Source organism: Periplaneta americana, chromosome 15, assembly GCF_040183065.1.
Source record: "Periplaneta americana isolate PAMFEO1 chromosome 15, P.americana_PAMFEO1_priV1, whole genome shotgun sequence".
In the NCBI taxonomy this organism is placed as follows: domain Eukaryota; kingdom Metazoa; phylum Arthropoda; class Insecta; order Blattodea; family Blattidae; genus Periplaneta; species Periplaneta americana.
In genome coordinates, this window is record NC_091131.1 from 117,169,814 (window position 1) to 117,196,463 (window position 26,650).

At 36.1% G+C, this 26,650-nt stretch overlaps 1 protein-coding gene across 4 annotated transcripts in view; it reads right to left on the minus strand.

Annotated features, from left to right (window-relative positions):
* LOC138715285 (sphingomyelin phosphodiesterase-like) overlaps window positions 1–26,650 on the minus strand; it is a 375,698-nt gene that overhangs the window by 117,813 nt on the left and 231,235 nt on the right. Inside the window, exon 1 of one of the 4 annotated variants that reach the window (XM_069848041.1) lies at window positions 7,693–7,811. The exons of the other annotated variants lie outside the window; for them this stretch is intronic. The gene's annotated coding sequence lies outside the window, so the exon portion shown is untranslated. Of the gene's footprint in view, window positions 1–7,692; window positions 7,812–26,650 lie in introns of those variants that run through there. 4 annotated transcript variants of the gene reach the window in all.

Below are 26,650 nucleotides of genomic sequence, written 5' to 3' on the forward strand. Positions count from 1 at the left end.
AGTTTAGTTAGTTGCAGTGTTGTTGTAGTCGGTGAACAGCAAGCCAGCCAATCTTGTGTAGCAGTGAAGCCAGCTTCGAGACCGGAGTCCGACTTGAGTGTGTCCGCAGCTGTGCCAGTGTCCGAAGTCCTGAGTTCGAGTGCAGTGGACCGCAGTTGGGGGACCTGAGTTCGAGGTTCAGTGGACTGTCTCTGAAGGTCTGTGGTTCGAGATACTGTGAACTTGAGTGACTGAGCTAGAATAACTAGCCAAGGCAAACGAACTGTGAACTGAGAACTGACAGTTCTGATTTATAAATAGTGCTTTGTGAACATTAGTTAAAATTAACAGTTCATTGTTTTTCTCAATAATCCAAGTAAATTGTCATTGTCGTCTGTGGAGTGCAATAACGAATATTGTGTTACTGTGTGGAGTGCAAATCCCATTGTTGACGGGAGTAGAATTGAATTGTAGAAAGTGAAGAGTTATTGTTGTAAGAATAAAACTACATTATTGTTTTGAATTTTAAAGGTCCATTATTATTCCGTAAAGTTACGACGTATGTTTATAAATTTAAATAAATAACCTTTCTTATTGACATTGATTTTGTTGCGATAAGTTACAAGTTATCAGTCTGTTTATAAATTTAAATACATTGTCATGTTTATTGCCATTGATATTATTGCAAATGTTACGAGGTATTTGTCTGTAAATTTAAATAAATAGTCTTATTCATTGACAATGATATTGTAGCGATAAGTTACGAGGTATCGGTATGCTTATAAATATAAATATATATTATATCGTGTTCAGATTACAACTTTTGTGAACATAATTCACATAGCTTTTAAAATGGGTGCATATTAAATTGTTTCATTTAAGTACAGGTACATACTGAATAATATTACAAGAAAATAAATTCTCTTTTTTTATTCCTCTCCAGTGGTAATGGTGAGTACCGGTACTTGGCTCTGCGTCATTTACCCAAGCGTTTCCATCTACTGATGTGGATAAAGCGTCGTAAAATAACTTACTAACCATCTCCATCTACCAGGAGTGACGCGCCGAAGCTGTAGTTCTATTTGCCGCCGCGTCGTTGCCCCTTACACCATGGGAGGCTAACTACATAGCAAACATGATGTTAATTCATGGTACAATGATGGAGTGTCAGTAAAGGAAACGAGAGTAGCTCGTGAAAATCCCAATAAATACCGTAACTTACTATACACGATAATATCATTAACAACATGATAAAGGTACTGGCTTGTTGCGAAACTCGTAAAACATAAGACTCGTATTTTTTTCTTGTTTGTTTTTTAACATTGTAGCTCAATATACAATTCTGATCCCAGTAAATGTCTAGATGTCATAGGCGCAACACATTTTTCAGGCGGACCCATGACATGGAGGTAGCATCTCCATATCTTTACTGAATACAACAAAACAAAACGCACTGTCAACGGACAAATATGTATGTAGTAATTGATATTCAAGGGCGTATCTTTCTGTCAGCGTTAAAGTTGCTCAGTAAGTCTAATGGCTAGACTTTAGGTACACTCTGGGATCCCTAGTTTAAATCCGGCGAGTTGAAGTGAAATATGTGGTGGACAAAGATGATATGTTTTCTCGGAGTACTTACATATATCATTTTCGTAAGCTATCAATATTACAATAAGCCAGACTTCATTGCCTTCCAAAACTTCTTTCCATTTGCCGTCATTATCATCCTATTTTCTGACACTAAATAACAGTCAACACTTCGTTTGTTGTTCGTATTGTACACATAACTTATAGGCCATATATTATTTCAGCAATTGATCCATAATTCACAATAAGCAACTGCAGTATGGCATTTATCCCAAGAGGCCAAATCCTTTTGATTGTTAGAGGCGAAAGATCCACTAAGCTACTAAATACAAGTATAAGTATTTTTGGTATCGGCGTCGACGACGTGAGTGATCGAGTATGACATTATCAGCAAAAAACTAACATAAACATAATATGTAAATGTCTGCGGCCCTTATTTATGGTCCAGTGACGTAAGTTATACAAAACATACACGCATAAGAATTTAAAACTTTTTGTTTTACTCTACAAATATTAAAGCAAATTTAAATGTAGAAATTGTTTATAAGAAACATACATAATATGTACAGTATATAAGTTCTAATTAAATTTATATATTTCAAGTGTGCTCGTCTATAATTTATTACGAACTTGAGACGAATTACGAGACGTCATCACTGTGGTCTGAGATAACACGACATACGATATACTGAGTTGATGCAAAAGTTCATTGCATTTTTTCGCTGTGACAAAAGTTTATATTTCAGATGAATAGAAGACAGAATTAATCAGTAATATTATATTCTCCTACATTATCTATAACTCAGTCGTTTTTCGATTCCACGTCTGAAGAAATCTGCTGGTTTTTTGTTACAGAAGTCGTGAAGCCAAGTTTGTAAAGTATCTTCGTCATCCTTGAAAATTGTTGAATAGAGAACGAAAAAAGTGAAAATTTGAGGTCGCAAGATCAGGAGAATAGGGGGATGTAAAATCACCACTAAGTTCCTAGATAATTCTTTCATCATATTAGTAGAGTGCGGGCGTGCAATACCATGTTGAAGCATCACTTGATGCAGCCTTTCTGGTCATTTTTCTTCATTTGCGTCTGTGTTGTTGGCAATAAATGTCAGCAGTTACTGTTACATTTTTAGTACGTTATTTTACGACGCTGTATCAACATCTCAGGTTATTTAGTATATGAATGAAGTGAAGGTGATAATGCTGGTGAAATGAGTCCGGGGTCCAACACCGAAAGTTACCCAGCATTTGCTCATATTGGGTTGAGGGAAAACCCCGGAGAAAGCCTCAACCAGGTAACTTGCACCGACCGGGATTCGAACCCGGGCCACCTAGTTTCGCGATCAGACGCGCTAAACGTTACTCCACAGAGTGGACGTTATGGTTACATTCCTGCGAAGCAATTCGTCGTACATGATGTCTTTATCCTACGAGATGCATAACATCATCTTTTATGGATCGACACAAACTTTTGTACGGGGTGTTGTGTACTGAAACGACAGAACCATTTTCTTGCACTACTTCCTCCGATGTATTCTCCCCGTAGATGGCCCAAATGTTTCTAGCCGCCTCCGCTGCCTTTGCTCCTCTATTAAACTCAAGCAGAAGAATATGTCGGAAGTGTTCGTTTTTATCCACTTGACACTCGGTTTTCTTTCACCTACAAATAGCACAAACTTTCTCAAATCCGCAAAATCAAAGCGTATTTACAAGCACAACACTCCAAATAACATATGACAAACGATAAACAAAATAACAAATGACAAACGATAAACAATCTCCTAACAATGCAGTGTTGTGATGAACAAAAACGCTACGAACTTATGCACCGACCTAATAGTAAACAAAACCAGAGCATTTCTTACAGAATCTAGTTTGTAATAAGAGTACACGCATACAACTTTACTTTTGAAATTTGGGTTCATGGCTAACTTCAAATTAGTAAACAAGCTTCTATGAGACTCTCATTCTAGAACCCAACTACAGCTGAACGTAGTAATTCGTTTCTTTCATTCGTTTGATTTGATATCAAATTCTCAGTTGCATACGGCAGCGTAGCCACTGCTGCTATCGCATTGTACAATTTTAATTGCGTGATATTAAAGGTTTACGCTTCCGATACTTTTCGTGCTGTTCCACACACAGAACGATCTGATTAATATACGTAGACACACAATTAATGAAAATGAGAAATTTCCGGATATCCGTTGAAATGTGGCAGTGTATTTTTTTTATATTATTACTATCTTTATGTAATACGATGTAGAAATATTAAAGATATTATGTAATGTTATGTTGCATATTTTAAGCGCTCTAATATATGTGGTTTATTTAACCTGGCAGAGTTTATATATAATGTATATTGTACTTTAAATCATAGTTCAATCTATAACGGACAAATAGACAAATAGTATACTGTTTTCGTATCCACCAGAAAAAAATATTCAACATAATCTAGTTATATCGAATATTCGTAACTTATAACTTCTTCAAATCCCAGTTTTTCTCTGCTTTGTAGACTTAGAAAAGGCATACGAACGTGTGATATTGAATGACATATTAAACATATTAAAAACAAAATATACTTTAAATCTCATTTACAATATATTATTAAAGAAATTTACTCAGGATATAATATAATTTACAAACGAAAACAACACAGATCTATCTAAAACTTGTAATCCAATAAGGAATAGGCCTACTACGGTTTTAAACCCCACGCTGTTGACATTGAGAATGAATGAATTATTAAGGAATTAAGTCAAAAGTAAAAACAAACAAGCAAGTAGATATAATCAACCATGCTGACGATACAGTCACAAACAAAATATGATAGCCCTGTAGGCCTACATATGTTGTTAGACAAATTCAGAGTCACTGCAACGGTGTACAATATAAAAAATTCTATAAATAAGAGCAAACACATGGTAGTGTCAAATGATCTACGTCGTCTTAAACTGAAAATATAAGATAAAATCATAGAAAAAGTCTTTACACTTAATAGTTTTAGAGATCTACAGCAGCAACAGAATCACAGATGAAGTTATCCATCAAGCAAACAATCTGAACTAAATATCTGGATGCCTAAACAGCATAATTTGGAAAAATAAAAATGTAAGATTAGAAACAAAAGTAAAAAATAAGTAGGATGTATAAATCTGTAATAAGATCAGTATGGATGTGAATACGGAACAGAAAGTAAAAAAAAAAAAAAAACAAAAAAAAAAACAAATTAATGGAACAACAAAAATGAAAGTTCTAAGAAACATAAAGAATTCAATGAAAGTTTTGTCATTGGAGAGGAATGTAAAATCGAACAAATAAATATTTGCGTTAGTGACAGTTACAAGAATTGGAACGAACCATAAACAGAACAGACGATAACAGACAAGTGAAAAGAGTACTCGACTACTAAAAATAATAATAAAAAAAAACTTCAGGAAGAATGCAGCTAGATAGACGGATGTCATCACACTCCGGAACTGAAGTGAATGGGCATGGACATGCAATCAGCTTGCAGGCGTAAAGGTAAAAGAAGAAGACTTAAAATTTAATCTTGTTGCAGGGGAAATTAATGACCACTGTCAGAACGAAGTGACATTGAAAATAACTGCCGAATTTGTATATCTCTGCCGATCAGTGAATTCAAAGTTTTTTTATAATTCGACTTCTGTCAAGTCGTCTTAGAGAAAATAAACATGTTATATATCACTTTCAAGTCTCATCGCTCACATAGCGAATTTTATTGTATAAAATATATATTGGCGGCTGGTTAGCTCAGTTGATAGAGCAACTGGCTATCGACTGGAAGGTCCGGGGTTCGATCCCAGGTTATGACGGAATTTTCTCGTTGCCAAACTTCCAAAAGAACCCTGACGTTTATTGAGTATCAAAATTGAGTACCAGGGTAAAAAGGTAGTCGAAGCGTGGTGCCAACCACACCACTTCATTCTAGTTCCGAGGTCAAAAAAGCTTGGTGCTCTATCTCCATCGCCCCCATGTACCTTCATGGCATGTATAGGAGATACCAATAAAAATATTATTCCTTTTGTTATTATATTGTTTGTAAAAACTGATGAACAATATGATAATAATTAAATTAGCAACGTTTAAAACGTAGGTTCTAAGCTGTGTTAAGTCACGATTGTGGGTTGGGGTCTCGAATGTTTGTCCATTATCGATGTGGTATCCTGTCTTGTCTTAGGCCAGGCCGTTGTCGTGCTGAACCCATATCGATAGACTCCAAAATTGTATTGTATCTACCTAGTCTCTAGTCGAAGAAAAGCCCAAATGTTGACTTAGGATGAAAATCCTTGGATAAATGCAAGCTGTGGAAAAGGTCGATTTTCAGATTTCAAGGGATATTATACTGATTCACTTTTCAACTTCTTTACTGTGTTAAGTTTTAGGAAATTACCTGGCTGACTAGTTTCGAAGTGTTGTAATAAAGAACAACACTTCGAAACTAGTCAGCCAGGTAATTTCCTAAAACTTAACACAGTAAATAAGTTTGAAAGCTGATCAGTGAGATATGTGTTAAAAGTGTATAAAGAATAATGAAGGATATTATACGTTGAGTCTATTCTTGAATGATATCTGTATATATGTGTATGACTAGGGTGGCCATAATTCCGTTGAGTGAAAGTGGAACTTCAATCACTTTCTTTAGGGAAAAAGTGAGACACCATGTTTTTCTAAAATCTGGTATCTATTTGAATTAAATGTAATCATAAGACGGATAAGCTACATATAACAAAATGAAACGTAAAGAACACTAGAAGAAGGAACAAATGTTAATAATTTTAAATTGTATTTGTTAAAAATAGTATTATAGCAATAAGAAGAAATTGTCCACACCTAAGGAGTAACGGTCAGCGCGTCTGGCCGCGAAACCAGGTGGCCCGGGTTCGAATCCCAGTCGGGACAAGTTACCTGGCTGAGGTTTTTTCCGGGGTTTTCCCTCAACCCAATACGAGCAAATGCTGGGTAACTTTCGGTGTTGATGATGGACCTCGGACTCATTTCACCGGCATTATCACCTTCATTTCATTCAGACGCTAAATAACCTGAGATGATGATACAGCGTCGTAAAATAACTCAATAAAATAAATAAATAAAAAGAAGAAATTAAATGCACTTTCAAATTTCTTAATATTTAGTTCAAGTCAGAAATTAGGCTTCTAAAGGAGTTTATTTACTTTCTTACTCCAATCATACTTAGCAGAAGTTGCTATTGCATTCAGCAACTCAGGTTTTGCAAGCAAATACGAATAAACATCATTGCAGTTATATTCCGCTGAATAGTTATTTGCCGTAGCTCTAAAACAAGGAAATTTCTTTTTAAGCTCTTCTGTAAATTTACATTGCCTCTTTGGCATTGTTATAAGGAGTAAAACACAGTTCTAATGTTCACTATAAACACGCATTAAATTGATTAAAACCATAGCTCAACTTGGCAAAAGAATCTGGAATATTATCGTTCTATCGATAAACAAAACAGGTAGTACCAACCTACAAATTACCATCATTAATAGATACAATCTATAACATAGAGAAATATCTTCTATGTCGACAGTAGGCCTATGCAAGTATTAGCCTATAGGTAAAATTTATCGGTACACTTGTAAAAAGTTTATAACTTGCAAACTTAGGCCAAAAATCGGGACAAAAGCCTATTTATTGAAAAAAAAAGTCGGGACAGGTTTTTTTAAGGCAGAAAAACTGGGCAGTCCCTATTAATCGGGACGTATGGCCACCCTATGTCTGACAGGTGGAGAACTATTGTGACAATTGTAATACAAGACAGCAATTCGCTAAAATAAATCAATGTTAGCTTAGTATCTGATACATGTCCAATTCGTCCTACTACAGTTTTGCTAGTTCAGAAAAAAAAATCTCACATTTGTCGCAGAGAACAGAAAGATAGAATCATTTGTTTGTATTGTATGTAAATAGTTTGTACTCTATGTAGGCCTATTGCTTTTAACACATCCTTAGATTCTGACGTTAATAAAATTTGACAGAAAGATGGAGCATCCATCGACGCTGGTTACAGCATTTATCATTTTTCTGAAACAGTATGCAGTGAACTAACTTGGTTAGGTGCAAGTTGAAATCCAGGTTACATACCAATTAGGTGTGAGGTGCGAAAACTTTCTTGCCAAGCCGAGAGTCTCTCCTCTGTGTGTACGATACAGTCGCCAGTCAACACTGGACTAGCACACGAGAAATAGTACGGGAACGAGAGGCCTTACAGCGCACCTGCGTATGCACCCGAAGGTCTCAAGGTCGCCTCCGGCTCTATTCCCGAGACATTATTCTTTACGCGCTCTACCATTGTCTAATGGTTTTCGTAGTTGATTCTTTATTTTTTTATATAGATGATGCCAAATGCTTTACTTAATCCTATGCCATATTCTGGCTTATTTTTCATCTGACATTAAACGAACACTTAATGAGAATCCAATGATGAAGGGTCTGCAAAACGCCAGACAAAAATTTACGCCCATCGAGAAATTCGAACTCACAATCTTTGTCTTCATGCAGTGTCAAAATTGACTTTCAATAATTTACTGTACCACGGCCAGCGCTTAATTTGAATTTTGTCTTGTGTCCGTTTCAAGCGGTGGCATTGCGCCATGCTGACCATATCATCAAAGAGTTCCGCTATTTGTGAATGTGTAGTGTTGATTCATAATTATCATATAGATCAGGACGAAACGGGTCAAAGGGCCCAAATTCGATAGTGTATAATTACGATAATTACAATTTCAAACCACTGAGATGATAGCAATAATGGAAATTCTACTTTACATTGCGAACAGTTTCAGAGCCCAAAAAATGTTCCCACGTCTCGTCAGGTCAACCCAGGTAGTCACTATTCTTAATGAAGAGCGCCTCTTTGATGTAGAATAATAAAGAACTATTTGTTACGCGAGACTGAATCACTGGTGCTGTGTATCATAAAAATGAAAGTTTGTTTTACTTGGGTGTATTTATGAAAGGAATTCATTTAAATACTAGGTATGGTCTTCGAATAACAGTATAAGAAAGTATACTGTAAATAATAATAATATTAATAATAATAATAATAATAATAATAATAATAATAATAATAATAATAATAGACCTATCATTCGCAACATGACAAGTGAACTGATGAAACGCGTAAAACGTATACACTATTCAGAAAGTATGGTCTACTCGGTGACACTAATTATTTATTTTTAAATTTAAATCAGACAAGAAACTTTCCTCGACCCTGCTAGAGCTGGTATTAACAAGAAAAATTCCTTAATTGGGCCGTTGGAACACAGAATCATCGCCGTTATGTCCTTATCTTTGGACATTGGTTCTTGTTACATGTGTTTGAGACCATATCTTTCGTTATGTTGACTTACTGCCAGTCTGAACCGGCAGTAATGTAAGCAGCTTTAATGTTGTGTAAAAGCTACCGCCTTGAGTTCGAATCTCCCGTGTTCGTTTTAATATGAAGTCAAAAGTTTTGACTCTGATTTATTAAAGCTATTTACTGAATGAACAGAAAAACTATGGTACAGACATATTACGTTTTAAATATAATTTTTATATTCTTAGAGTTGAACATATTCATCATCGCGTTATGAACCAGTTTCAGTATGAGTCAAGGATGAAATGCAGAATATAGGGAACGCACCATGAACGCATTGTCGTCTTCATGCCGTCATTGTCGAAGTGTATTGTCCCCGCATGCTGTTCATGAGAAGTCCAAGATATGCAAGTCTGAGGGAAAGAGGTCTTGGCTGTACAGCGGATGGGGAAGGATATTCCATGTAAATTTTACAATATTTTGTTTCGTTCGATTGTTTGTGTGCGTCCTGAAATTGTCAAGTTGAAGATTCACATCTTGAAAAGCTGGTCGTTTTATGTGATATGTAGTCCTCAGTGTCTTTAGAGAGCCAAAGTAGCAAGTCGAGTCTATTCTCGTTACCTTTTCCATGAAATTCACATATCATCATGGATGTCCCAGAGTATTGTAAGTATAAGTTTGGCGACGGATGGATTTTGCCTTTCTTCGTATGGGGTGACTCAATATGATGCCATTCCATTTTCTCGTTCATTGTAGTGTACGCAGGATTCGCTCTTGTGACTGTCGGTGATAAAAAGATTTTTCCCTGTTTCTTGTAGTTTTGAAGAAGTTCTTCACAGCTGCGTCTTCTGTTAGCCTTGTGAGCCTTGAGTCGGTTAATTTAAAAGGCACCCACAGTGCATAAATTTTCCTGCAGCCGAAATCAGCAACAAATAATGTTCTCAACAGCATGGTGCCCAATACAAACAACACGGCTCAACTCATCCTGTGTGAATCGTCGGTCCTCGCGTATAAAATGATCAACTCTGTTCACGTCTGTTACTGCAGTTACAGGGCATCCATTTCGCTGTTTTTCAATCAGTACTGATGTTTTTTTGTTTTTGTTTTTTTTTTTTTCCTTTCTTGAAGTGATTTACCCACCTCAAAAGTCTCCAACCTAACAGATTCCTTTCCATATGCATTCCTCAGCCGACTTTGAAACACTTTAGATTCACAGTTTTCAATAGTGAGAAATTCAGTCACATTTTCTTCCGACCAATGCAGCAGCCATTAGGCCTACATAAAATAATGCCACGAAGCCATCTGATGCCAGATTGCTGAAACGTTTTTGAAAGTGGCGGTAAACTTCATAAACTCTTGCTGTGACTCTCATAGCATTGTTGTATACCATTAATAAGAAGAAAATCGGAGTAGAAACCTTTGGAGTGACGTAATTACCATGCAGATTGTTGTGTTAGGAGGAGGCTTAGCGTTCTGCCGATCCCACGTTACGGAAGTCCCACCGTTTCTTCAACTAGTATTCGTGGAAAGAAAAATCCAGAAATGTGAAGACTGTGAACTATTTGAAATTGTAATAATGTTATTCTTCAGTCTGAATAACCCTATGTATTATTTTAAATTTATGAAATTTGTCCACATTTGTAAGATTACCATTTATTACTTGCCGAACATTTTAAACATAGTTTATTATAGCCTATCTAAGCCTTACTCACAACCATTATTTATTTATGTATGTAATGACCAAAACACTTAAGACATTTGTCACATAGTGATACGAATTTTGAAAATAGCCATTTATTTACGGCTTTTAGGTTCTCGTCGTTCATGAAATGCTAAGCATCAAGTCAGGGTTGTACGGAGGATAATTGAAACGTCGAAGAATATGAGCATTAGTTTAGGAAGATTCACTGTGCATAAACAGACTACATGCTAAAAGCCATTTCTTCATTATCATAAACAGACTACTGAAAACGTGTATTTCCGTGAAAATTTCGAAATCCATTCTTTTGCAGCATAAGTGTTTTGTTATCGTTCGTACTGTATATAGAGAAAATAAAAGTGAATGACTGAATACATGAAAGAACTCACAAGCAACATATGCGTCTAATTTGAATCATTTGTAGGAGTCTGTTACCACATATAAAGCATTCCTTTTAAAAACCACACCTGCCACTATTATTCATTCACATGGCATACCTATAGGCCTATGTCAATATCTACTCAAATGACAAAAGTGTTGCAGACGTGATTAATGTAAATGGAATCACGAGAATGGATACATATTAACGTAACATTTTTAGATTTTGTTGTTTTTTCCCCATTCTTTCTCCGATTTATAATCTCTGGCTACATGGCTGGGTCTCTAATAGATCGATCAATCTGCAAATTATAGTAAAATATAAAGGCATCCCTATTATGGGCCATAGTGGCCCACAGGGTAGCGGAAAGTTAAGTTCTTCATTTTTTCTAGACAGTCGACATTAGTAACAGCATCAACATGCTTGCCGTTTTTACCCCCAAGAAACTGCACTGGTATCCATTTCTGTTAGAGACAGAGCAAATCAGGATCGTAGTACTACCGGAAGTTTTGGATCAATGGAGAAAACCCATTACCTCATCGGGAATCGAACCTGTGCCCTTCTTGATTGCAGCGTAGCGGCTTAACCGCCATACTATCGTGTGCCCCGCCCTGAATACATAATAGTAACAGTACGATTATACCCATAATTATCTTTACGGATCACAGGGAACGGAGAACTGTTACTCGAACAGCTACAGTGTCAGCTGTCCACGCCTGGACTCAAATTACATTTTGTGGTGGCCACTGGAGTAATCTAGGCTCAACGAGCACTTGCACTACTTATCTGGTTCGGTTTTCTTATGAGATTTGCCCTTTCTGTAAGGCGGAAATCGGGTAATAACATGACAGATCCTCGTAGTCATCTCTACAAAATACCATTTCGCTATCGCTAATTCCATCGACGCTAAATAACGACTGCCTTGCTATCTTCATCGATGTTCGCGGGACACCCTAGTTCATATATGTAACATATAACTCATCCCCATGTTAAAATCGATATCACTTTGAAGAGAACAACCGCCAGGATCGCCACCCGTCCGCCGTAAACGAACACAAGATGGCAGTACAGTCGCTAATGCAATTCAAATGGGAATTATGACGTGACTCCTTATGTAACAACTAGATGGTAGCATAGTAAACCTAACAAAAATTGTTACTGTCAAAGCCTATAAGGCCGAGCTATCTGGGTATATATGATCTAGTGAGACACTAAGGGAAGTGGATTTACGTTACACCAGAATAATAATAATAATAATAATAATAATAATAATAATAATAGTAATAATAATAATAATAATAATAATAATAACAACAATAATAATAATAATAAAATAATAATAAAAATAATAATAATAATAATAATCTCTCATGGTTGATAGGTCTATCAAAAATTATATGTTCCAGTTCAAATTATAATTGTTGGATGTATGTTCTAACTTCGTCGTTCTCTGGATTTATACTCGTAGTTTAATACTCTGTACCTTTGAGGAGGCCGAAACATAGATGGGAGAATAATAGCATATGATGATAGAGAGTGGATTAATCATGCACAGGATAGGGACTGATAGGGCTTATGTGAGGGCGGCAATGAACCTGCGGGGTCCTTAAAAGCCATTTGTAGGTAAGTAAGTAAGTTTAATACTCTGTAGAGTATTTTATTGACATTCATTTTACAAAGTGTTATACTAAATCCTTATATTATATTATTATATTTCATTGGTAAGTTTAAATCGTCGGCTACCGAGCGAGATGGCTCATGCATTCCGCATGCGTCTCGCATTCAGAAGGTCCGTGTTCCGATTCCCGGACCGACCAACCTGACTGTGTTTTTTTTCGTGATTTTCCACAGTTACTTAGGAAAATGACGGCTTGGAATTTTCATTCCCACGGTCCATTTCCTTTCCCCTCCCGTGTAGAAAAAGAATTTAGATTTCATATCATTCATCGTCTTCACTTCATTCCATAGATATATTCAGGTCAAGACGCATGTCTTCGTCCGCTTACAGGAGGGGGCGTCCTCTCCACAACCGTCCCTAGGTTCCCAGCCTTCCGCAATATCTCTGCCAGGATTCATTCCCTAAGAGCACTTCCAAGGCCGCTTCGACACCTTGGAAGGGGCGTTGGAATGGATCCTATGCTGCTTGGTCACCTTGGCGGCATAAACTTAGGGCGGGGTAGGGATAAGGGTCCCCCATTGCGTGAGTGGGAGGTGGGTCACATGCGGCCGGTGGGCTAGTACACCTCATTCATCCCATAAATTCTGGGTGTACAATAGACCCCAGTATGGCAAAGGGTCGTCCCTAACCCGCCCTTAGCCACTATTATCTAACCTAACCTAATCGTCGGTTTACAAGCAAAATACATTAAGTCAAAAATATTACTTCTAAGAAAAGGCTTTTGAAAGTATATGACAAAACTGAATCCTTAGTAAGTTGTTTCTCTTCATGTGTATTTCATTTTCCAATTCTAAGTGCATACACATCCATTATGTACATTATACTCGTATTATACGCCGTTTCCTCAGAAGTAATATTTTTGACTTAATGTGTTTTACTTGTAAACCGACGAAATATCCTTAGATATTCACGATTAACTTCATATGTTTGTTTATGTATCAGAATATAACCTCCTACAAATCTCAAATACTTAATTTCTGCCACTATATCGATAGCAAAGTAGTCGTTATCTATCGTTGATCTGAAATAAATCTTCGGTACAAAACAGAAAAATTATTCGGTGATTAAGGATAATAATAATAATAATAATTATTATTATATTATTATTATTATTATTATTATTATTATTATTATTATTGGCAAAATGAAATAAGAATATTATAATACTAAATATTATCTGAAGTAAATCTTCGATACAAAGCAGAAGACTTATTACTTGCGATTAAGGAGGAGAATAAGTAGGCCTACCTAATAATAATAATAATAATAATAATAATAATAATAATAATAATAATAATAATAATAATAATAATAATAATGGGTTAGCACAATAAAATAAGAATTACAATAATAAATATTATTAAACAAAATAATATTGTGTCATTAATAAAATACTACAGAGATTATGCTGATTCTACATTTACTCTCCATTGAATAGTATAGATATTGAAGGACGAGTGTCATTTTGCACGTGACTCGTGAGCCCCGGCATGCCATCGATCTGAATAGTGATAATGTGGGTGAAATGACAGTGTAGTGAGTAAAGACCACAGCCTCTATTCAGAGAATGGAATATTAAGGCGTGGAGAGTGATTCGCAAGTTAAATTCCGATGCTGCTCCCATTCCCGTCAAAGAAGAAATATAGGCGGTGATACAATAGGTCAAGTCGTGTGATTCACATCCTGTATCTTTAAAATAAATTATATTAATTTAATATCCCATAAATATACTTCTACAGTATAAATAGTAAGTGGATAAAGGAAACACAAGATTTAACTTATGATCAATGCAACGATGCTAGATTTTCTTATTAAATGAACAATGTCATGAAAGTACAGTAGCATTAATTTTTTATATGATCTACGCGTTTCACAACTATGTAGTTCTTTTATTATAATGTAAGAAATTTGTTTTCTTGTTCCTAGTTTTACTTCCTTGTACTGTCATTCAAAAGATATACAATGCTCCCCGGTTATAACGCAGATTTGTTAGAAATTCGACTCGCGTTATGACAATCGCGTTGACGGCTGTAAATTCCCTCAAATTCATTTGTTCTTACTGCGAATTGACCCAGAATATACCCGAGTTACATCCCGACCATATTTGCGATAGTTTTGCCTTCTATTCTGTGATTCAGTACGTTATTTTAATCCCACCTGCAGACAGAACAAAATTAACTTGGAAATTATTTACTTTTTCCATCGCTAGTGCAAGGCAATAAGATCCACAATGTAAATGAATCTGCGGCATAAGCGACGGAGTTACATCCGGAGAGCAGCGTACAGCTGTCAAAAGAAAAAGTAGCCGCTCTCTAGAAACTAAGTTCCCTTCGAGTATCTCCGCTACAATTCGGAGATAGACGATGTTACATGTTGGAACACGTTGCCTGATATCTACAGTTATAATTAAAGTATTCTCCGTGTTAATGTTGTAGCGTTTCTGGTTGGTATTCGTGAAGTCGTGCGTTTAAACACAACCTAGTGCTTTTTATGTTTTTTGTTTTGTTTTTAAGACTGAGAGAAAATTTAATTGTTTCTGTCTCTTTTATGACCGTTTTAGTAATTAACATTAGGTTCATGAATGTATTATGCCATAACTTTATCATTATTTATTATGGCATTATGGCTGCAAATGGAAAGAAAGGAAAAAAATGTATTCTTAACAAAAATATCTTTCGTGGCATAAACTAACTTACTGGCGTCTGCCTTAGAAAAAACAAAACAAGAACCAAGATTCAGTATTTAGTCCATCTTCCTCCAATCTCGATCACATCTTGCAGTCGAGTGGGCATGGAATCGACTAGTCTTTTCAGTTCTCAGCCACGGCATCCCAGACATCCTGGACGAGTTTCCACAAATCATCAGGACATCTTGGAGGGGAAGTGGGCCATTTTTTTTTTCATATACGCTTCTTCACTGTGCCCCTGTAGCTCAGTTGGAAGAACGTCGGAATTTAGATGTCAATGTCTCAGGTTCAAATTCTCGTCACTGCTTTTCATTTTATTCTGTTAAAGGATAGTGTAATGTAATAATATAAGAAGAAAAAACTAACACTAGTATTATGCAACTGTATTGTTTCAAACCTAACGTTACATTTATATTGCTAAACAACGATAACAGAATATAAATAATAACTTTAATATTATTTATATCCCTAACGAAAGATAACAAAATAAAGTGATAACTTAAATATAATTTATAACGCTAAAGAACGATAACAGAATATGATAACTTGAATATTATTTATATCGCTAACGAACGATAACAAAATAAAATGATAACTTGAATATTATTTATAACCTAAAGAACGATAAAAGAGTATAAATGATAACTTGAATATTATTTATATCACTAAAGAACGATAACAGAATATAAATGCTAACTTGAATATTATTTATATCACTAGAAAAGATAACAAAATATAAATGATAACTTGAATATTGTTTATATCGCTAAAGAATGATAACAAAATATACTGTAAATAATAACTTTAATATTATTTATATCACTAACGAACGAAAACAAAATAAAATGATAACTTGAATAGCATACAGTGGTGTGGAAGCGAATGCCTTTTTCAATCGTTCAAAAAGGAAACTGGAAAGCAATATTCATTACGGAGCAAGAGCGATTAGTGGAATCATAAAGAGATGACGTCTTAATACAGTGAGCGATAAGTGGAATCATAAAGAGATGACGACTTAACAGTCATTTTAAATAAACTCCGGTTGGTTTTGTGTAGCTTCCCATATACAGAATGTTTCATAATCATAGGTACAAATTTTAGATGTGACTAGAGGACAATGATATAAGGCGAAGAGTCCAAATAAACATAGGTCCTCCTACATAATAGCCAAATTGGCTAGTCTCTTATATGAGACAACTCATCCTGCCTAAGGTATTCCGTGGTTTTCCTCAGGCGTAACCAAATGTCGGGATGAGCCCTATATGAAATGGGCCACGGACCTATATGCCCTTCCCCATATATATTCCACCTTTATTATAAATTATGTATGCCCTAGTTCAGATAATATTAATAGTCTATTAAACATACGAGGTCACTCAATAAGTCGCAAATTGAAAGGACAGGGACCTCTCAAATTGCAGCTTAGATTTCACGGCGCTTCTTCCGACGGCCTTCACCTGCTTTGTCATCGAACAACAGATGACGGCGTCTTGCCATCCTAACGGCAAACACCAGCCAACTCCTCCTCGCCCCGTTCCGTGATCAATTGATCAATCTCAGCCCCCCTCGCGTATGTGGTACCTAAGAGGTTACGTCCAATTTCGGCTTCCCCTTCAAAATTTTCTAGAGCTCCTTCAGGGGAGCAGCGTAACCCGGAGTGAGACTAGTGGCCAACAGGCTTGGAGCTCACATATTTAGTTTTGTACAGCCCCCAACCCCTTGCAAGGACGCGTTTTGCGTACCTTTTAAATTTTCCTCCCAATTCTCCTTCGATTTTTCGGGCTCATCATAAACATAGGTCTGGAAATCAACCGGTTCCGAGATATGGAGTCACCAACTTAATATACCACGTACATTTGCAACCTCATTTCTTACCTGGCAGACCTAATTAGTGCCAACCTTATTAGTGCCTCCATTTTCTGCAACATTAGCTACGCGACTGATGATGATTTGCCTCTTTAATAAAGACAGCTGCTTTGGTACATGCATGACGGAGCACCGGCTCAATTTAATTTGAATGTTAGAGAGTTTTTACACAAATTTTCGCAATAGGTGTATCGGCTATGGCTTACCAACACCATGGCCTCCCAGGTTCCCCGATTTCAATCCTTTGGATTTCTTGTTTGCGATATTAAAATAATTGCATATTCTAGCCCTGTTAATGATGTTAATGAACTCCGGGAACACATTGTCAATGGTTGTGAACGCATTTGCTACTCATACGGCTTTCATTCTGAAATGCGATGAACGAATATCACACAAACAACAACAGTCAGTTGCCACACAACAATGTCAATGACTATGGTCATGAAACTTCTATGGAAGTGACGTCATGGATGATGCCAACACTAGAAACAGATATACCACATACTCGTAACATTACTTCGGCGAAAAAATATATTCTGGAAACTTTTTGAACCGAGTAGTATATAATATATGATAGTTTCTGAACTATAGGAAGAACGATATATGTTTAGTCAGCAATCCGAAAACTGGTTTCAACCTGATTAGTGACACCAGTAAGGCATCACTCTTGAAGCAACTAAGTCAAAAAATAATAGTGTAGAGTGGCCAATTCCTTTTCCCATTCATTACATACATCGCTGACTAGTAACGTAAAGAAGAGCAAACGACTCGATAAAACACCATCATCAAACGATAAACGTGTCTGTAATAAACGTTGGCAAGCAAAAAGGAAATACATAATTAACGTAACTGATGGATTGCACATGTTTAACATAAATTTATCACACGAAGACTAAAATTCATATCATTCACGTGACGATGCCAGTGGACTTAATACCCACTCCTGATTCCGCCTGCGAAACCATTAAATACCTCCCACATATCTCAACTGCTATTTGGGCTGCCTGAACAAAAATGAACTGCTTAAATCTTACACGGAATCTAAGAATCCGATGAATTTCAACAATTCTGAACCATCTACCCCTGCAATTTTAAATTAACGACTTTGTTTTATTGTTACTGCTCGACAACTGGTCCCTTCTATATGCCATTAGAGGTTTTCATTTTTCCTAGGTAAATTTACTCGTAATTAAAGTCGCTCGTAAATTTAACTGTAAAATGAAAACCTCTCATGGTTTTATGTATGATAAATATCATAATTATGGTTCATTTCCTCGAAAAGAATCGCTTTTGAAGGCATAGCTTGTATCGTTTTTGTCACTTCGTCTTATATTAAAAATATATATATATAAAAATCGTTTAATTCGCTTTTGAGTAAATCGTTATCGTGTATTTTTCAAACGAAGACCCCAACAAATCTTAATGGAAATTATTCAATAATGCCCAATAAATTGATTCGTAGAAACTGAATATTGTAACTTTTTATTCTACTTTTACCACCACACACCCAACAACAATGTGACTTTTATTCTTAATAATTCACCCAACAGCAATGAATATTCAACTCAACACAGCAACACAATAGTCGTTATTGCACTCCAAACGACGACAATGGCAATACACGACGTGTATTATTGAGAAGAACAACAGTGTACTCCTAATTTCAATTAATGTTCACAATGCACTATGTGCAGAACAAAACTGTCAGTTCTCAGTTCACATTTCGCTCGCCTTGGCTAGTTCTTCTAGCTCATTGTTCAAGTTCACTGCACATCAAACTCAGGTCTTCCGAACTACGTCGCACTCGCCTGGTGGACACTGTCACAGTAACCGACTCACTCAAGTTCACTGCACGTCGCACCCCGGTCTTCCGGTTACGGTCGAACTCGAGTCTCCTCAGTTGCGGTCCACCACACGTCGAACTCGAGTCTCCCCAGTTGCGGTCCACCACACGTGGAACTCAGGTCTTCCGGCTACGGTTCTCTGCAAGTCGAACCCAAGTCTTCCAGATGCTCTCGAAGGCTGGCTTCCTTGCTCGCTCGAAGACTCACTTGTAGACTGACTGAAGACTGACTGATTTCCGAAGACTGGCCCCTCTGTCGGCACTCACCGTTTTATTTATTAAACCACATGTTCTGGAGTCTTCGATTCTAGTGGCTTTCAGAATCTGCGAGAGGAATACTCTTCTGGATGCTTCCCTTGGTCTGTCTGCTCCGCGCCGTCACCGTAGTTCTCCTCCCCTTGCTCCATACCGCGCTACAGCTCCAACCGATGCTCGAGTTTCCGTTTCCTCGCGCCTTCCTTCTCGCTAGATGCGCACGCAACTCCCTGACGCGACCAGAACATTCCAGACGGGTGCCACAATATGAATAAAAAAGGATCTAAGAATTTAGGATAGATTTTTGTATACAGAATGATAGGGGAAATGACAAAAAAAAAAAAAAACACATAGAGGAGACTCGGCTAATTCCAGAATAATTTCAGTTTGATCTTATAGTGCGTATTTAAGTTTTTAAAAATAGTCGACAGACAACACCTTCTTCCAAAGATTATATTTCGGAACGACACATTTCACTTACGTCCTCAAGTGGTAAAAATACATGAACTTGAATGAATATGTTCCGGATTTTCAATGATATGATTGTGCTCAACTAAGATTTTTCTTCAATGTGAAATATTTAATATGCTCTTAATTCATTAAATAACTGCGATTAATAAGTTTCTAAATGAGAATAATACGAGTACATGGAGTGTAATGATGCTAATTTGTGTTTTTGTATAATGTTGTGTGTGTTTTAAAGCAAAATTGTTACTTTTCATATCAGATACTGTAATTTTGATTTAGAAAGTAGCAAATAGTATTAGACAATACGGTACTTTTATTTGAACATAAGATGGTGTCATATGAATGAAGTATGTAGTAATATTATTTTAAAAATATTTTCAAATTCTTGTATCTAAATAAATTACTTAAATGAACATTTCAATGACCATGATATATGTTGCTTACACGTATTGCAGAATTAGTAAAATGATATTACGGATTTGACCGAGCTGCAAACTCTTAGTTTAATTAATCATATGTAAAACCATATCCTTGTGTGAAGATGTTTTTCTTTCAATATAATATTCTGAATGAAGCTTTGAAGTTATAATTATATACACTATATTTAGGGAAAACACGGAAATTTTACTTGAAGCAAGTAACGCGATAGGTTTGGAAGTAAATCCCGAAAAGACGAAGTATATGATTATGTCTCGTGACCAGAATATTGTACGAATGGGAAATATAAAAATTGGAGATTTATCCTTCGAAGAGATGGAAAAATTCAAATATCTTGGAACAACAGTAACAAATATAAATGACACTCGGGAGGAAATTAAACGCAGAATAAATATGGGAAATGCCTGTTATTATTCGGTTGAGAAGCTTTTGCCATCTAGTCTGCTGTCAAAAAATCGGAAAGTTAGATTTTATAAAACAGTTATATTACCCGTTGTTCTGTATGGTTGTGAAACTTGGATTCTCACTTTGAGAGAGGAACAGAGATTAAGGGTGTTTGAGAATAAGGTTCTTAGGAAAATATTTGGGGCTAAGAGGGATGGAGTTACAGGAGAATGGAGAAAGTTACACAACGCAGAACTGCACGCATTGTATTCTTCACCTGACATAATTAAGAACATTAAATCCAGACATTTGAGATGGCCAGGGCATGTAGCACGTATGGACGAATCCAGAAATCCATATAGAGTGCTAGTTGGGAGACCGGAGGGAAAAAGACCTTTGGAGAGGCCGAGACGTAGATGGGAGAATATTAAAATGGATTTGAGGGAGGTGGAATATGATGATAGAGAATGGATTAATCTTGCACAGGATAGGGACCGATGGCGGACTTATGTGAGGGCGGCAATGAACCTGTGGGTTCCTTAAAAGCCATTTGTAAGTAAGTATATTTATAATCATGATTTTACGGATTTACTGAACATATAAACAATCCTCCCTAGTACTGGGAATTAGGTCTCCTCTACAACAAGCAGATAAACTAGTTTTTCAGTAGGCCTATTAAGGATGGTGGAAAAGTAAAAGGAAGTAAAAATGAGGTAGAACACTTGGTGGTTACACTAATGACCAGAGGACCCGTCTAAATGGAGAAATCAATCAACAATAATTGAGGCGGCCAGAATCAAAGGGGTGTAAGTGCACTTAAATTACTTTCGAGAAAATGTGATTAAAAGTTACTAAGCTTTAGTAAATCCCGTGAAGTTTTATTTTGAAATGTTAATGTGTGATGTGTTTAGAAGATATATTCCTTTACCACTGAAATTTTAAATGCTTTAGTTTACCCTGGAGGCACTTAAATCATTTTTAGAAATGTCACATAGATACATCACTTTGCTTCTAACCGCTTCAATTGTAAATTAGAGGAAATAATGGTGATTCGGTAGCTGAGGTTACCGTTTTATCGAAGCATAATATGTACAGATACGGAATTAAAATTTGGAGCCAGTCTTGATGGGAGTCCACCACCCGTACGTAGACAACAATTACGCACGACTGTCCACAAGTAACATATATACAGGGCTCTTGTTTAATTCACATGCATAGTAACTTATTTAAAGGAGCTACAAATTTCATTTCCGTATCTGTACATGTAAACAAATGAATCACATCTTCTTAACGTTTGGAAAGGTCACACCGCAGTGATATTTTTACTAAATCAATATCGCGATGTTTTGGTTCTGACCAAGACTGTGGTTAGTTTTTCTGGGATTCCTCAAGGACACTGCATATGGGGATTAACCCACAAAGTATCAAATCAACATGCTCTAGGGCTAGCGAGCGGTTCTCGTGATCCGAAGTTGCGCTCGATCGTGCTCTCGAATCCCAATTCAATTGATTTATTTGGTTGGGATTTTCCGTGGCTTTCCCCAGCTGTAAACTGAATATCAAGTATATTTATGGCGAATCCTCGGAATCATCTCGCTTTCACTAATTCTACAGCGATGGTAGATAAACGCGTAGTTAATACAGCATCGTTAAATAACCGATTTAAAAAAAATGAGAAGAACAAATGATAATCTACTTGGTCACGAGTTGAAACAGAGTGATGACACGAGAAACTTTTGTCTGAATTCCTTATATAATCATCATTGTCATCATCTATCGTCATAGTCATCAGCATCAACATCAAAATCATCTTTATTTTTGCTTCATCTTTGTTATAGTATTAAGAAATTCTGCTGTAGCTCAATCAGTTTGTTCAGTTTTCTCAACTAAAGGGTTCGGGGTTCGATTAGCATTTTTTCTAGATAATATGAAAATATTATTCACTTGTCAGTGTTATAATACGTACAAATGTATAAATTTTCAACGAATCTAAGTACTTTTAATGGTAAGTGGATGATTCAAGATCCAGTACATATCGCACACTCAGCAAAATACTGTAGTTAAGTCGAAAATCACATATTACTTTCGTAAATTATTTTCAACGCTGCTTTACTAGCTGGAGGTATGAAATTCTAATAAGATTTCAGAGAAACGAAATATATTATTTGCCTTAGACCACTGCTAATACTGCAGATGATTTTACTTCACTGTGCTTTATACATTAATGTCTCAAAGCGGTATTGTTCGAACACTATTTTTTTCTCTATTTACACAGTAGATCTGCATCACAATGACTTCCGGACAAATATATATCCTTAAGTAAGAATTTAATCCTCACCCATGATATCTCCGCAACTCCCAAGATGCCCATATCTTGTTTCTTAGGCCTATATTACCAACGACTTTATATTAAAGTAACTTCTGTGATATGAATAGTATCAAAAATAAATTATTAGGATCCGAATAATTGCTTCTTTCGTTCGAAAGATAGACTGTGTACTGAGGATCCTGGGTCAAAACCAGGCAAAAGGTGAGGGTTCCCATCTGCTCAGAACTTCTGGAAAAACTCCAAGGACCGCTCAACTTTCTATAAACTCGGGTGTTTCCTGGTGAGAAAACGCGGCAACAAAATCATCTTCTTATAGTGCGGATGTCAAACAAGTGTGAAAAAACTGCCTCCCTGTTCCCATTCAGCTCCCATTGGCTATACATGGACACATTCATTCTACCTTTTAAATACGCTATTACTGCTTCCTGATAAATTTCATTTTGCAAATCTAGTAGTTCCCGGGTAGCTCAGTTGATAAAGAGCGCTGGTACGTTCAACCAGAGGTCCCGGGATCGATACCCGGCCCCGGAACAATTTTTCCCTTGAAATTGTTCAAATTTCATTTTGTTCACCAAACTAATCTACGGAGTTGAAAAGTTGAAAATACTGTTCAATGATAATGATGATAGTTACTTGCTTACAAATGGCTTTTAGAGAACCCAGAGTTCATTGCCGCTCTCACATAAGCCCGCCATCGGTCCCTATCCTGAGAAAGTTTGATCCAGTCTCTAGCATCATATTCCACCTTCCTCAAATCCATTTTATCCTCCCATCTACGTCTCGGCTTCCTCAAAGGTCTTTTTCCCTCAGGTCTCTCAACTAACACTCTATAATATGTATTTCTGCTTCAACCATACGTGCTACATGCCATGCCCATCTCAAACGTCTAGGATTTAATGTTCCTAATTATGTTGTGAAGAATATCCAGCGTGCAGTTGTGCGTTGTGTAACTTCATTCTCTCAGCCCCAAATATTTTCCTAAGAACCTTATTCTCGAATACTCTTAACTTCTGTTCCTCTCTCAAAGTGATAGTCCAAGTTTCACAAGCATACAGAACAACCGGTAATATAATTATTTTATAAGTTCTAACTTTCAGTTATTTGAAAGCAGACTAGATGACAAAAGCTTCTCAACCCAATAATACCAAGGTTTTCCCAAATTTATTCTGCGTTTAATTTCTTCTCGAGTGACATTTATATTTGTTACTGTTGCTTCAATGTATTTGAAATTATTTCACCCTTTCCAATAAATTTTTTCAATTTTTATATTTCCATTTCGTACTATGTTCTGATCACGATACATGATCGTATATTTGTTTTTTTGTTTTTTTTTTTTTTTTTTTTTTTTTTTTTTTTTTTTTTTTTTTTTTTCGGGATTTGCTTCCAAACCGATCTCATTATTTGCTTCAAGTAAAATTCCCGTATTTGTGGATTTTCTCCTAACATATCCACATCATCCGCATAAAGAAGCAATTGATGTGACACATCAATTCCAAATCTTCTCTGTTTTTCTGGACTTTCCTAATGGCACATTCTAGAGCAAAGTTAACTCTGATATATGTTTCACTGAGACGTAATAATAATAATAATAATAATAATAATAATAATAATAATAATAATAATAATAACAACAACAGCAAGTAAGTCTCTTCCATCTTCTGTATTCAGATAATCTCCCCGGCGTTTCTTTGGTGTTTCGATATATTTCGCTTCCCATTGTAGTGTTCGTGCAGAAGCTTACATAATAATCTGTCTGATGCATTCTGGTTACGGTTACACGACCATTTTCTCATATATAAAAAATCAGTGGTGATAATGATTTGCAAATTTCAATTGTCACAGAAAACTTAATTTCTCTGATGACTCTGTAATGTCCTGCCATTGGCCCTGGACTATCATATCTAAGGCTTCTCTTCTTTTGAACCTAAGTGTTATATTATCTCCATGTTCCAAATATGTATGCCGATATTGGTATGATCATTGTTTTTTCGAATTTAAAGATAATTTCTACTCCGAATTTCTTCAGAAAGGTTTTGTTGGTTAAGTCTCTATGTTGTTGTTAATTAGGAAGTTCATTTCCGAAATAGTCTTATGGCTAAAGTAAGACGGACTCTATTGTAATTGAGGTAATTGAAAGCATTAATTTATAATGATATATGACAATTTATTACAAAACTTACTTCGAGAAATTTATTCCTAGGAAATAAAGATTTCAGGTTTACCCGTAGAAATTTTAGTACAATAATGTTTATGGGATCAACATCTAGTAGGCCTAACTAGCCTCTTGTTTATTATATCCTGCCCACAATTTTTATACTAATGTGGCAATTGTTTTTACTGATTGTGTTTAATTGTAAATATTCTTCTTTTCAACAACACTAAGTCTTGAGCCTTTGGTCATGTTTCATCTTCAAGATTTGAGTTTAAATTTTTATTCTGTGTCATTACTTATTTCATTTGTCATGGATAAGCATTATATTCAATGCTACTGATAATAATTAACGTTTCCCAAGTAAACGTTTTAATTTTACTGTTATTTATACGTTAGCAATAGCTGCTATACCTTATACTTACTTACTGGCTTTTAAGGAACCCGGAGGTTCATTGCCGCCCTCACATAAGCCCACCATTGGTGCCTATCCTGAGCAAGATTAATCCAGTCTCTACAATCATATCCCACCTCCCTCAAATCCATTTTAATATTATCTTCCCACCTACGTCTCGGCCTTCCCAAAGGTCTTTTTCCCTCCGGCCTCCCAACTAACACTCTATATGCATTTCTGGATTCGCCCATACGTAATACATGTCCTGCCCATCTCAAACGTCTGGATTTTATGTTCCTAATTACGTCAGGTGAAGAATACAATGCGTGCAGCTCTGCGTTGTGTAACGTTCTCCATTCTCCTGTAACTTCATCCCTCTTAGCCCCAAATATTTTCCTAAGAACCTTATTCTCAAACACCCTTAATCTCTGTTCCCCTCTCAAAGTGAGAGTCCAAGTTTCACAACCATACAGAACAACTGGTAATATAACTGTTTTATAAATTATTTCAGATTTTTTGACAGAAGACTAGATGACAAAAGCTTCTCAACCGAATTATAACATGCATTTCCCATATTTATTCTGCGTTTAATTTCCTCCCGAGTGTCATTTATATTTGTTACTGTTGTTCCAAGATATTTGAATTTTTCCACCTGTTCGAAGGATAAATATCCAATTTTTATATTTCCATTTGGTACAATATTCTGGCCACGAGACATAATCATATAGCCTACTTTGTCTTTTCGGGATTTATTTCTAAACCTATCGCTTTACTTGCTTCAACTAGAATTTCCGCGTTTTCCCTAATCGTTTGTGGATTTTCCCTTAGCATATTCACGTCATCCGCATAGACAAGAAGCTGATGTAACCCATTCAACTCCAAACCCTGTCTATTATCCTGAACTTTCCTAATGGCATATTCTAGAGCGAAGTTAAAAAGTAAAGGTGATAGTGCATCTCCCTGCTTTAGCCCGCAGTGAATTGGAAAAGCATCAGATAGAAACTGGCCTATAAGGACACTGCTGTAAGGCTATACCTTTATAATTGACTAAATTTTACAGTGATTAAGAATTATTATTTTGCAGGTATGCTTATTTTTTATATGTGCAATGACTGCGAATTAATCATTCCGTACATACAGTTCTGTTTACCGTTTTTCTCCTTAATACCTA